The sequence below is a fragment of the Pan paniscus genome, chromosome 1 (genome assembly GCF_029289425.2).
Source record: "Pan paniscus chromosome 1, NHGRI_mPanPan1-v2.0_pri, whole genome shotgun sequence".
Taxonomy (NCBI): domain Eukaryota; kingdom Metazoa; phylum Chordata; class Mammalia; order Primates; family Hominidae; genus Pan; species Pan paniscus.
The window spans coordinates 99,231,573-99,242,309 of NC_073249.2; the positions used below are offsets into that span (position 1 = coordinate 99,231,573).

General features: G+C 46.1%; 1 pseudogene; it reads left to right on the forward strand.

The window, feature by feature from the left end:
• Positions 1 to 1,090: 1,090 nt before the first annotated feature.
• On the forward strand, positions 1,091 to 1,171 carry LOC112438487 (small nucleolar RNA SNORA40; annotated as a pseudogene).
• The last annotated feature ends 9,566 nt before the right edge of the window (positions 1,172 to 10,737 follow it).

A 10,737-nucleotide genomic window follows, 5' to 3' on the forward strand; every position in this document is an offset into this window, starting at 1 on the left:
GCCCTGGAGGTCAAGGCTGCAATGAGCCATGATAGTGCCATTGGATTCCAGCCTGGGCAATAGAGCCAGACCCTGTCTCAAAAAAAAAAAAAAAAAAAAGTATCACACGGTTTGTATTATTCCAGATCTTCTTTTTACCCTTAACATGTTTCAGAGAACTTGCATCTCAATACATATAAAGATGTCTCATTCATAAGAACTGTTATATTGTATCCTATAGTATGAATGTATCACAGCTTACTTAACCATTCTGTTGTTGGACATATAGATTGTTTCCAATTGTTTGCTATTACAATGTTTCAGTGAAAATTCTTTATGCCTCTTAGTGCTATATGGGAGTATTTCTCTAGGGTAAAATATAAATATATATATAAATATAAATATATTATAAATATATATATATATATAATATTGTTTTATTTTATTTTAGACAAAGTTTTGCTCTTGTCGCCCAGGCTGGAGTGCAATGGCATAATCTCGGCTCATTGCTACCTCAACCTCCCAGGTTCAAGCGATTCTCCTGCCTCAGCCTCCTGAGTAGCTGGGATTACAGGCATGCAACACCACGCCTGGCTAATTTTGTGATTTTTTTGTAGAGATGGGGTTTCATCATGTTAGCCAGGCTGGTCTCAAACTCCTGACCTCAGGTAATCCACCCACCTCGGCCTCCCAAAGTGCTGGGATTACAGGCATGAGCCACTGCACCTGGCCTCTCTACGGTAAATATTGAAAGTTGCTGGGTCACAGGGTATGCACATTTAAAAATTTTTTTTCTTTTTAAAGGGACAGAGTCTTGCTCTGTTGCCCAGGCTGGAGTACAGTGATGCAATCTTGGCTCAATGCAACCTCCGCCTCCCGGATTCTGGCTCAATGCAACCTCTGCCTCCCGGATTCAAGCGATTCTTCTGCCTCAGCCTCTGAGTAGCTGGGCCTACAGGCACGTGCCACCATGCCCAGCTAATTTTTGTATTTTTAATACAGACGGGGTTTCACCATATTGGTCAGGCTGTCTCAAATTCCTGACCTCGTGATCTGCCCTCCTCGGCCTCCCAAAGTTCTGGAATTACAGGTGTGAGCCACCGCGCCCGGCATTTAAAATTTTAATATGTACTTTTTGCAACCCAGAACTCATTGTTCAGTATGAGTTTTGATACATATAAGAAGGGATATTATGATACCTGAGACAGTTAACTGATGGGAGTATTGATAGCCATAAAGGTTGGTTCCAGGCCAGGCGCAGTGGCTCAAGTCTGCAATCCCCACACTGAGGTGGGTGTATTGCTTGAAACCAGGAGTTCAAGACCAGCCTGGGCAAGAAAGTAACAAACACCTCATCTCCACAAAAATTTAAAAACTAGCTGGGTATTGGGGCGTGTGCCTGTAGTTGCAGCTACTCAGGAAGGGGAGGCTGAGGCAAAAGGATTGAGCCCAGGAGTTGGAGGCTGCACTGAGCTTTGATGGCACCACTCTACTCCAGCCTTCGTAACAAAGACCTTGTCTCTTAAAAAAAAGATTGATTCTAGGACTGTAGAATAGATAGTTAAACAGCATGGGATATGAGGGAAATCCTCAGCAGTATTAATTTTGCATTCCAATTTCATGTTGACGAGACATACGATGGCTTTTTGTTTTAAAAGCTTTTATCTTGAGAACGTGATGTCTGGAGTTAAAGGTATTGGCATATTCCACACATCTGTACTATTCTTGAGTGAGATGGCTTAAGGTGTCAAATTGATAACCTGGCAGATCCCCACGACCGACAGTATAAAGGACCCTAAAGTAAATTGGTTGAAGAAATTAGATCCCAAAGATTCTTGGTGAATTTTGAAGTCTTCATCAGTATATCCATATTAAAAGGAGACGACAGGAAGCCAAAGTAATTATGGGCTGACAGGACAGCTGGATCAGTTTCATTAAAAAGGCTAACTTGAAGATAAATCTTTTGACTCCAGCTCTTTAGAGGATCTAAAGTGACCTTGATGGACAGTGGAAGAAATCACAACATGGAATTCCTTGAATAAAAATTTATTGACTTTAAATAATTTTGTCTATTGTTACATATCCACAATTTAAAAACTATTTACAGCTAGGTGCAGTGGCTCATATCTGTAATCCCAGCACTTTGGGAGGCCAAGGCGGGCAGATCACAAGGTCAAGAGATTGAAGCCATCCTGGTCAACATGGTGAAACCCTGTCTCTACTACAAATACAAAAATTAGCTGGGCGTGGTGGCAGGCACCTGTAGTCCCAGCTGCTTGGGAGGCTGAGGCAGGAGAATCGCTTGAACCCAGGAGGCGGAGGTTGCAGTGAGCCAAGATCATGGCATTGCACTCCAGCCTGGCAACAGAGCAAGAATCTATCTCAAAAACAAAACAAAACAAAACAAAAAAACAAACAAAAACCTCCTTACACTGTTGAAAAAAAATTGTAATATGTACTTACAGATTGCCCTAAATTGATTTATATTCCCACCAACTTTGTAAGACTGCCATAGGCCATTTGCCCATACTTTTCTAATACTTGATATTAGATATGAGTGGTCATTTAATTTATTATTATTATTATTTTAGAGACAGAATCTCACTCTGTCACCCAGGCTGGACTACAGTGGCATCATCTTGGCTTACTGCAACCTCCACCTCCTGGGTTCAAGCAATTCTCCTGCCTCAGCCCCCTGAGTAGCTGAGATTACAGGTGCACGCCACCATGCCCGGCTAATTTTTGTATTTTTTAGTAGAGACAAGGTTTCACTGTATGTTATCCAGGCTAGTCTCGAACTCCTGACCTCAGTTGATCCACCTGCCTCGGCCTCCCAAAGTACAGGGATTACAGGCATGAGCCACCACACCTGGCCTGGTCATTTACATTTTTGCCAGCATGAAAGATAAGCAAAAGTTACACATACACACATATACATACATGCGTGTGTAGAGATTATAGGTATATGTGTATGGGCATGTATGTATATACCATTTGTATTGTCCTCCATTTTAACTCCTTATTTTGCCCATATTTTTGTTGTCTCTCCTAAGTTATTTTTTAGAGACAGGATCTTGCTCTGTCACACAGGCTGGTATACATGGGTGAGATCATAGCTCACTGTAGCCTTGAACTCCTAGGCTCAAAAGATCCTCCCATCTTAGTCTCTCTCAAGTAGCTAGGACTACAGGCACACAGCATCTCAAGATCCTGGCCTCAGGTGAATCGCTTGACCCCAGGAGGTGGAGGTTGCAGTGAGCCGAGATCGCATCACTGCTCTCCAGCTTGGGCGACAGGAACTGATTCCATCTCAGAAAAAAAAAAAAAAAAAAATCCTGAACGCAATTGATTCTCCTGTCTCAGCGTCCCAAAGTGCTGGGATAATAGGTGTAAGCCACCATGCCCTGACACTTTATTTTTATTTATTTATTTATTTAGTTATTGAGACAGAGTTTCGCTCTTGTTGCCCAGACTGGAGTGCAATGGCGCGATCTTGGCTCACTGCAACCTCTGCCTCCCAGGTTCAAGCAATTCTCCTGCCTCAGCCTCCCGAGTAGCTGGGATTTACAGGCATGCACCACCACGCCCAGCTAATTTTGTATTTTCAGTAGAGACAGGGTTTCTCCATGTTGGTCAGGCTGGTCTCGAACTCCCGACCTCAGGCGATCCACCCGCCTCAGCCTCCCAAAGTGCTGGGATTACAGGCATGAGCCACTGCGCCCAGCCACTTTATTTTTTTTTAACCTTTGCACTGAACTTTGCATTTGACCCATTTAAACTGCATCTTAGCTAGGTGCAGTGGGGTATGCCTATAGTCCCAGCTACTTCAGAGGCTAACGTTAGAGGATCATCTGAGGCCAGGAGTTTTAAGGCTGTAGTGTGCTATGAATGCACCTGTGAATAGCAGCTGTGCTCCAGCATATAGAGACCCTGTCTCTAAAAAATGAAAAAACAAAACAAAACAAAAAAAACCCCACCTCGTTAGATTTGATCCTGCCTGCCAAGATCTCTTTATATTCTGATTCTGCTATCCAGCATATTATCTCTACTAGATTATTGATGTCTACAAATGTGATAATCTGTCATCAACGTTCTTAACTAAACCATTTGTACAAACATTGAATAGGACAGCCCTCAGAACAGTATGCACTAGACACTTCTAATTTGGTGTTAATCCATTGTTAGTTAATAGGATTCTGAGTATTGTTTGCATTGTCTGCTCAGCCAATAGCAACTGGGAGCCTAGTTCAACTGGAACGTGCAGCTGCAGGCCCCATTATAGACTTCACAGAAGAGAGGTGTGAGTTCTGTGTCTCAAGCCAAACGGAGAAAAAAAAATTTTTTTTCTTTGAAACAGCGTTTTGCTCTTGTTGCCCAGGCTGGAGTGCAGTGGTACAATCCCGGCTCACCACAACCTCTGCCTCCCAGGTTCAAGCAATTCTCCTGACTCAGCCTCCCTAGTAGCTGAGATTACAGGCATGCGCCACCACGCCCAGCTAATTTTGTATTTTTAGTAGAGATGGGGTTTCTCCATGTTGGTCAGGCTGGTCTTGAACTCCCGACCTCAGGTGATCTGCCCATCTCGGCCTCCCAAAGTGCTGGGATTGCAGGTGTGAGCCACCGCGCCCAGCCCAAAAGGAGAAAAATTTAAATTTAATAGTAAACAAGTTTTCTACCCATTTCTTAGGCTTAAGTCATCTGGGTCACTGGGTCATTTCCTCTAAAGATCTGCTTCTTTCATTTCAGAACCCACAAATTTTCTAAACACCTATAAATTGTCATTCATTCTTCAATTTTGTATCACCTAGTTTGGGTCAACTACAGTTCCAATCTACCATATCCTTTCTGGCTTCACTTCTTTCCTTATCCACCTTGGACTTCATGGACAATGATCTCAAGACACTTTTACCACACCCTCAGTTACATTTGTCTTTTGTTCTTTGGTCCCAACCACCTCACCCCTCCCCAGTTCTAGATCAATGTAAACTTTATGTTTATTTGCTCATTCAAGAAATATTTATTGAGGGCCTGTTGATATGCCAACAGTTGTTCTAGGTATTGAGGACACAGATGTGTTTTCTCTCCTTCTGAGTGTTGGCATCTGTTTTATAGGAGAGCATTAGTTAATCATGAGTCGGAACTGGTACCAGTATGTGGTTTCCAGCCTTAACTTGGCAGTCCTCATGGGGAGCCAAATGCCTTGTCAATTTCTCACAGCTGCTCTCCTTAAGCACCTCTTTCTAGTCCCAGCCTCTGCCTTTTGTAGACCACCTTACAGTCGGCCTCAAAAGGATAATAAACCAGTGCCACATTCCCCAGCGTTCTTCCCTTTCCTTTTCCCCCTCCCCTCCCCTCCCCCAGGCTGGAGTAGTACAGCGGCACGATCTCAGCTTCCTGCAACCTCTGCCTCCCAGGTTCAAGCAATTAACCTGCCTCAGCCTCCCTGGTAGCTGAGATTACAGGCACCCGCCACCACACCTGGCTAATTATTTTTGTATTTTAGTAGAGACAGGGTTTCAAATGATCCACCTGCCTTGGCCTCCCAAAGCACTGGGATTACAGGCATGAGCCAGCACACCTGGCCTCTTCCCCCTCTCCCCTCCCCCTCCCCCTCCCCTCCCCCTCCCCCTCCCCCTCCCCTCCCCCTCCCTCCCCCCTCCCCTCCCCCTCCCCCTCCCCTCCCCTCCCCCTCCCCTCCCCCTCCCCTCCCCCTCCCCTCCCCTCCCCCTCCCCCTCCCCCTCCCCTCCCCTCCCCCTCCCCTCCCCCTCCCCCTCCCCCTCCCCTCCCCCTCCCCCTCCCCCTCCCCTCCCCCTCCCCTCCCTTCTCTTCTCTTCCTTTTTTTCCTCACTCTGTCACCCAGGCTGGAGTGCAGTGGCGCGATCTCAGCTCACTGCAACCTCCACCTCCCAGGTTCAAGCGATTCTCCTGCCTCAGCCTCCTGAGTAGCTGTGATTACAGGCACCCGCCACCATGCCCGGCTAGTTTTTGTGTTTTTAGTAGAGAAAGGGTTTTGCCATGTTGGCCAGGCTGTTCTCCAACTCCTGACCTCAGGTGATCCACCCGTCTCGACCTCCCAAAGTGCTCTTTCTCTATCTCTTCTTTCCTTCTTTCTCTCTCTCCTCTCTTTCTCTCTTCTTTTTCTCTCTTTTTCTTTTTTTTCCCCCAGACCAGGTCTCACTCTGTCGCCCAAGATGGAGTATAGTGGCACCATCACAGCTCACTGCAGCTTCAACTTCCCAGGCCCCAGCAATCCTCCCACCTCAGCCTCTGAGGAGCTGGGACCACAGGTGCACACCGCCACACTTGGCTATTTTTTTTTAATGTTTTTTTAGAGACGGGGTCTCACTATGTTGCCCAGGCTGGTCTCCTGGGCTTGAGGGATGTTCCCATCTGAGCCTCCCAAAGTGCCAGGATTACACACATGAGCCACTGTGCCCGGCCACATTCCTCCTTTTGACCTCTAAACTGTGAGGGCACCCATCTGTATGTATCTTCCTGCCTGGCTGAAGAAGAGGATCTCCTTACAAAGGCCTTATAACTCAGACCTTTACCCTCCCATCTGTCTCTTCTGAAATACTGCACCCTAACACTTATCCTTTCTCACTTTTATAATGTATTTTATTCTGCATGGTCATTCTCTTTAACTTACAAATATGTTTGATTCCCTCCTTCTGAATAATCTTTCTTCAACCCAACCACTCTTCTGCTTTCTCTTCACTCTAACATTTCTTGAAAAAAAAGTTTTATTTTCTTTTGAGATGGAGTCTCACTCTGTCAACAGGCTGGAGTGCAGTGGCACAATCTCGGCTCACTGCAACCTCCGCCTCCCGGGTTCAAGCAATTCTCCTGCCTTTGCCTCCTGAGTAGCTGAGACTACAAGCGCGCACCACCACGCCCAGCTCATTTTTGTATTTTTAGTAGAGACGGGGTTTCACCATGTTGGTCAGGATGGTCTCAATCTGTTGACCTCGTGATCCGCCCACCTCAGCCTCCTAAAGTGCTGGGATTACAGGTGTGAGCCACCACGCCTGGCCAGAAGTTTTATTTTCATTTTATTTTATTTATTATTATTATTATTATTTTTGAGACGGAGTTTCACTCTTGTTGCTCAGGCTGGAGTGCAATGGCGCGATCTCGGCTCACCACAACCTCCGTCTCCCAGGCTCAAGTGATTCTCTTGCCTCAGCCTCCTGAGTAGCTGGGATTACAGGCATGCACCACCACGCCTGGCTAATTTTGTATTTTTAGTAGAGACAGGGTTTCTCCATGTTGGTCAGGCTGGTCTCGAACTCCTGACCTCAGGTGATCCGCCCGTCTCGGCCTCCCAAAGTGCTGGGATTACAGGCGTGAGCCACTGCACGTGGCCTGGAAGTTTTATTTTCTTCCTTTGTTTTCTTTGAGACGGAGTCTCGCTCTGTCACCCAGGCTGGAGTGCAGTAGCGTGATCTCAGCTCACTGCAAGCTCCGCCTCCTGGGTTCACGCCATTCTCCTGCCTCAGCCTTCCGAGTAGCTGGGACTACAGGTGCCCGCCACCATGCCCGGCTAATTTTTTTGTATTTTTTGGTGGAGATGGGGTTTCACCGTGTTAGCCAGGATGGTCTGGATCTCCTGACCTCATGAACTGCCTGCCTCGGCCTCCCAAAGTGCTGGGATTACAGGTGTGAGCTACCGCACCCGGCCAGAAGTTTTATTTTCTATACCTTCTTCAGCTCTCTTAATTTGTCAACCCACTGAAATTAAGCTTTTTATCCTTATGACTTTACTACATCTATTCTGAAAATGCCTAATTGCCAAATACAATAGCCTTTTTTTCAGTCCTTATCTGAATTTTTTTCCTCTCTTGTCCTTTTAGGAACTCCTGACTTTCTTCCCAATTTCGTATATTCAGTGAGGCAGGGGTCCCCAAACCCTGGGCTGCAGACCAGCACCAGTTCATGGCCTGTTAAGAACCGGGCTGCACAGCAGGAGATGAGTGACTGGCAAGTGAGCATCACAGCCTGAGCTCTGCCTCCTGTCAGATTAGCAGACATTAGATTCTCATAGGATTGCAAACCCTATCATGAACTATGCATGCAAGGGATTTGGGTTTCGTCCTCCTTATGAGAATCTAATGCCTGATGATCGGATGGAACAGTTTCATCCCAATACCATTCCCAGCTCCTGCACCCCCGCCCCCAAAAGATCCATCGAAAAATTGTCTTCCACAAAACCAGTCACAGGGCCAGGTGCCAGAAAAAGAGTGGTGAGGCCAGGCATGGTGGCTCACGCCTGTAATCCCAGCACTTTGGGAGGCTGAGGTGGGCAGATCACTTGAGGTCAGGAGTTCAAGACCAGACTGGCCAACATGGTGAAACCCTGTCTCTACTAAAATACAAAAATTAGCTGGGCATTATGGTGGGTGCCTGTAGTCCCAGCTACTCGAGAGGCTGAGGCAGGAGAATGGCATGAACCTGGGAGTTGGAGCTTGCCGTGAGCCAAGATCGCACCACTGCACTCCAGCCTAGGCGACAGAGCAAGACTCCGTATAAAAAATAAATAAATAAATAAAACACCTAAAACCACCAGCTTGAATATAAAAAGCAAAAAGCATGAATTCAAGACACATATGGCTGAAATTGGCGACAGCTCTAGGGGAATCTGCCAAATCGCCAGTGACAGAGCTTCAACTTTAATGCAGTGGGCACAGGCTCCACTGTCAATGAAAGGGTAAACCAGGCCAGGCGCGGTGGCTCACGCCTGTAATCCCAGCACTTTGGGAGGCCAAGGCGGGTGGATCACGAGGTCAGGAGATCGAGACCATCGTGGCTAACACAGTGAAACCCCGTCTCTACTAAAAATACAAAAAATTAGCCCGGCGTGGTGGCAGGTGTCTGTAGTCCCAGCTACTCCAGAGGCTGAGGCAGGAGAATGGCATGAACCTGGGAGGCGGAGCTTGCAGTGAGCCGAGATTGCGCCACTGCACTGCAGCCCGGGTGACAAAGCGAGACTCCGTCTCAAAAAAAAAAAAAAAAGGAAAGGGTAAACCAGTAAAAATACCCACCTTGAAAAAAGAGACAGCAAGGAAATGTCCCTACTGCAATCTTGGCTCTGAATCAGGGGTGGAAGTCGGGGATTGTGAAGACCTCCCCTGGGTATTCACAGGCTAGTCTTCATGAGTTTATAGTCTAAGTTTATACTACCTGAATAGACAGAAACACTTCAGGCCCAGAATTTTATTTATTATTTATTTATTTATTTATTTACTTACTTACTTATTTACTTACTTACTGAGATGGAGTCTCCCTCTGTTGCCCAGGCTGGAGTGCAATGGCGTGATCTTGGCTCACTGTAACCTCTGCCTCCCGGGTTCATGCCATTCTCCTGCCTCAGCCTCCCAAGTAGCTGGGATTACCGGCACCCACCATGATGCCCGACTAATTTTTGTATTTTTAGTTGAGACGGGTTTCGCCATGTTGGCCAGGCTGGTCTCGAACTCATGACCTCAAGTGATCTGCCCACCTGGGCCTTCCAAAGTGCTGGAATTACAGGCATGAGCCACCAAGCCCGACCAAGCCCAGAATTTATTTTAAAGTAGTTACAGGGTGATAGTAACCTAATTGTCAGGCACTGCAGAGAACGAAATACAGATCCTCTCTGGAGAAAGTCACCTTCAAGGCAAACCTAAAAAAAATCCCTGGAGTTCAGATGGTAAACTATAAGGAAAAAAAATCCCTATTGTTAAGTTCCTTTGAATATGTGTTCACTAATAAAAATCCCACAAACACAAAGCAACAGGAAGTAGGCCACCATAAATGAGAATGAGCAGAAATCATAAATAGCAGAATTATGCCCACAGAGACTTTGGATATTAGAATTATATTGCTGCATATAAAGAAGTATGTTTGCCAGGAGCTGTGGCTCACACCTGTAATCCCAGCACTGTGGGAGACCGGAGGTGCATGGATCACCTGAGGTCAGGAGTTGGAGACCAGCCTGGCCAATATGGTGAAACCCCGTGTCCACCAAAAATACAAAAATTAGCCGGGCGTGGTAGCGTGTGCCTGTAGTCCTGGCTACCTGGGAGGCTGAGGCAGGAGAATCACTTGAACCCGGGAGGCGGAGGTTGCACTGAACCAAGATCATACCACTGCACTCCAGTCTGGGTGACAGAGCAAGACTCCATCTCAAAACAAAACAAAAAAGAAGTATGTTTAATATATATAAAAGCCTGATTCAAGCACCGGACAGAAAAAATAATGTATCACTAGGGAATAAATCACTAAAAATGACAAGACTTCCATAACCATTGCTTGGTTTAAAAACAAAAAAACAAAAACAAAAAAAAACAGGCCAGGTGCGGTGGCTCACACCTGTAATCCCAGCACTTTGGGAGGCCAAGGCAGGCAGATCAGGAGGTCAGGAGTTCAAGAGTAACCTGGCCAACATGGTGAAACCCCGTCTCTACTAAAAATACAAAAATCAGCTGGGCGTGATGGCACATGCCTGTAATCCCAGCTACTCGGGAGGTTGAGGCAGGAGAGCTGCTTGAACTCGGGAAGCAGAGGTTGCAGTGAGCCGAGATCACGCCATTACATTGCAGCCTGGGTGACGGAGCAAGAATCTGTCAAAAAAAAAAAAAAAGATTTTTAAAGGAACAATTTCTAGAAATGTAGATACAGTAATTCAACAAATAACTAAAGAAATAATTACATATATACTATGTCTACGTGTGTATGTGTATGTATATATAATATATACTGTGAAGGAAAATAAAGGG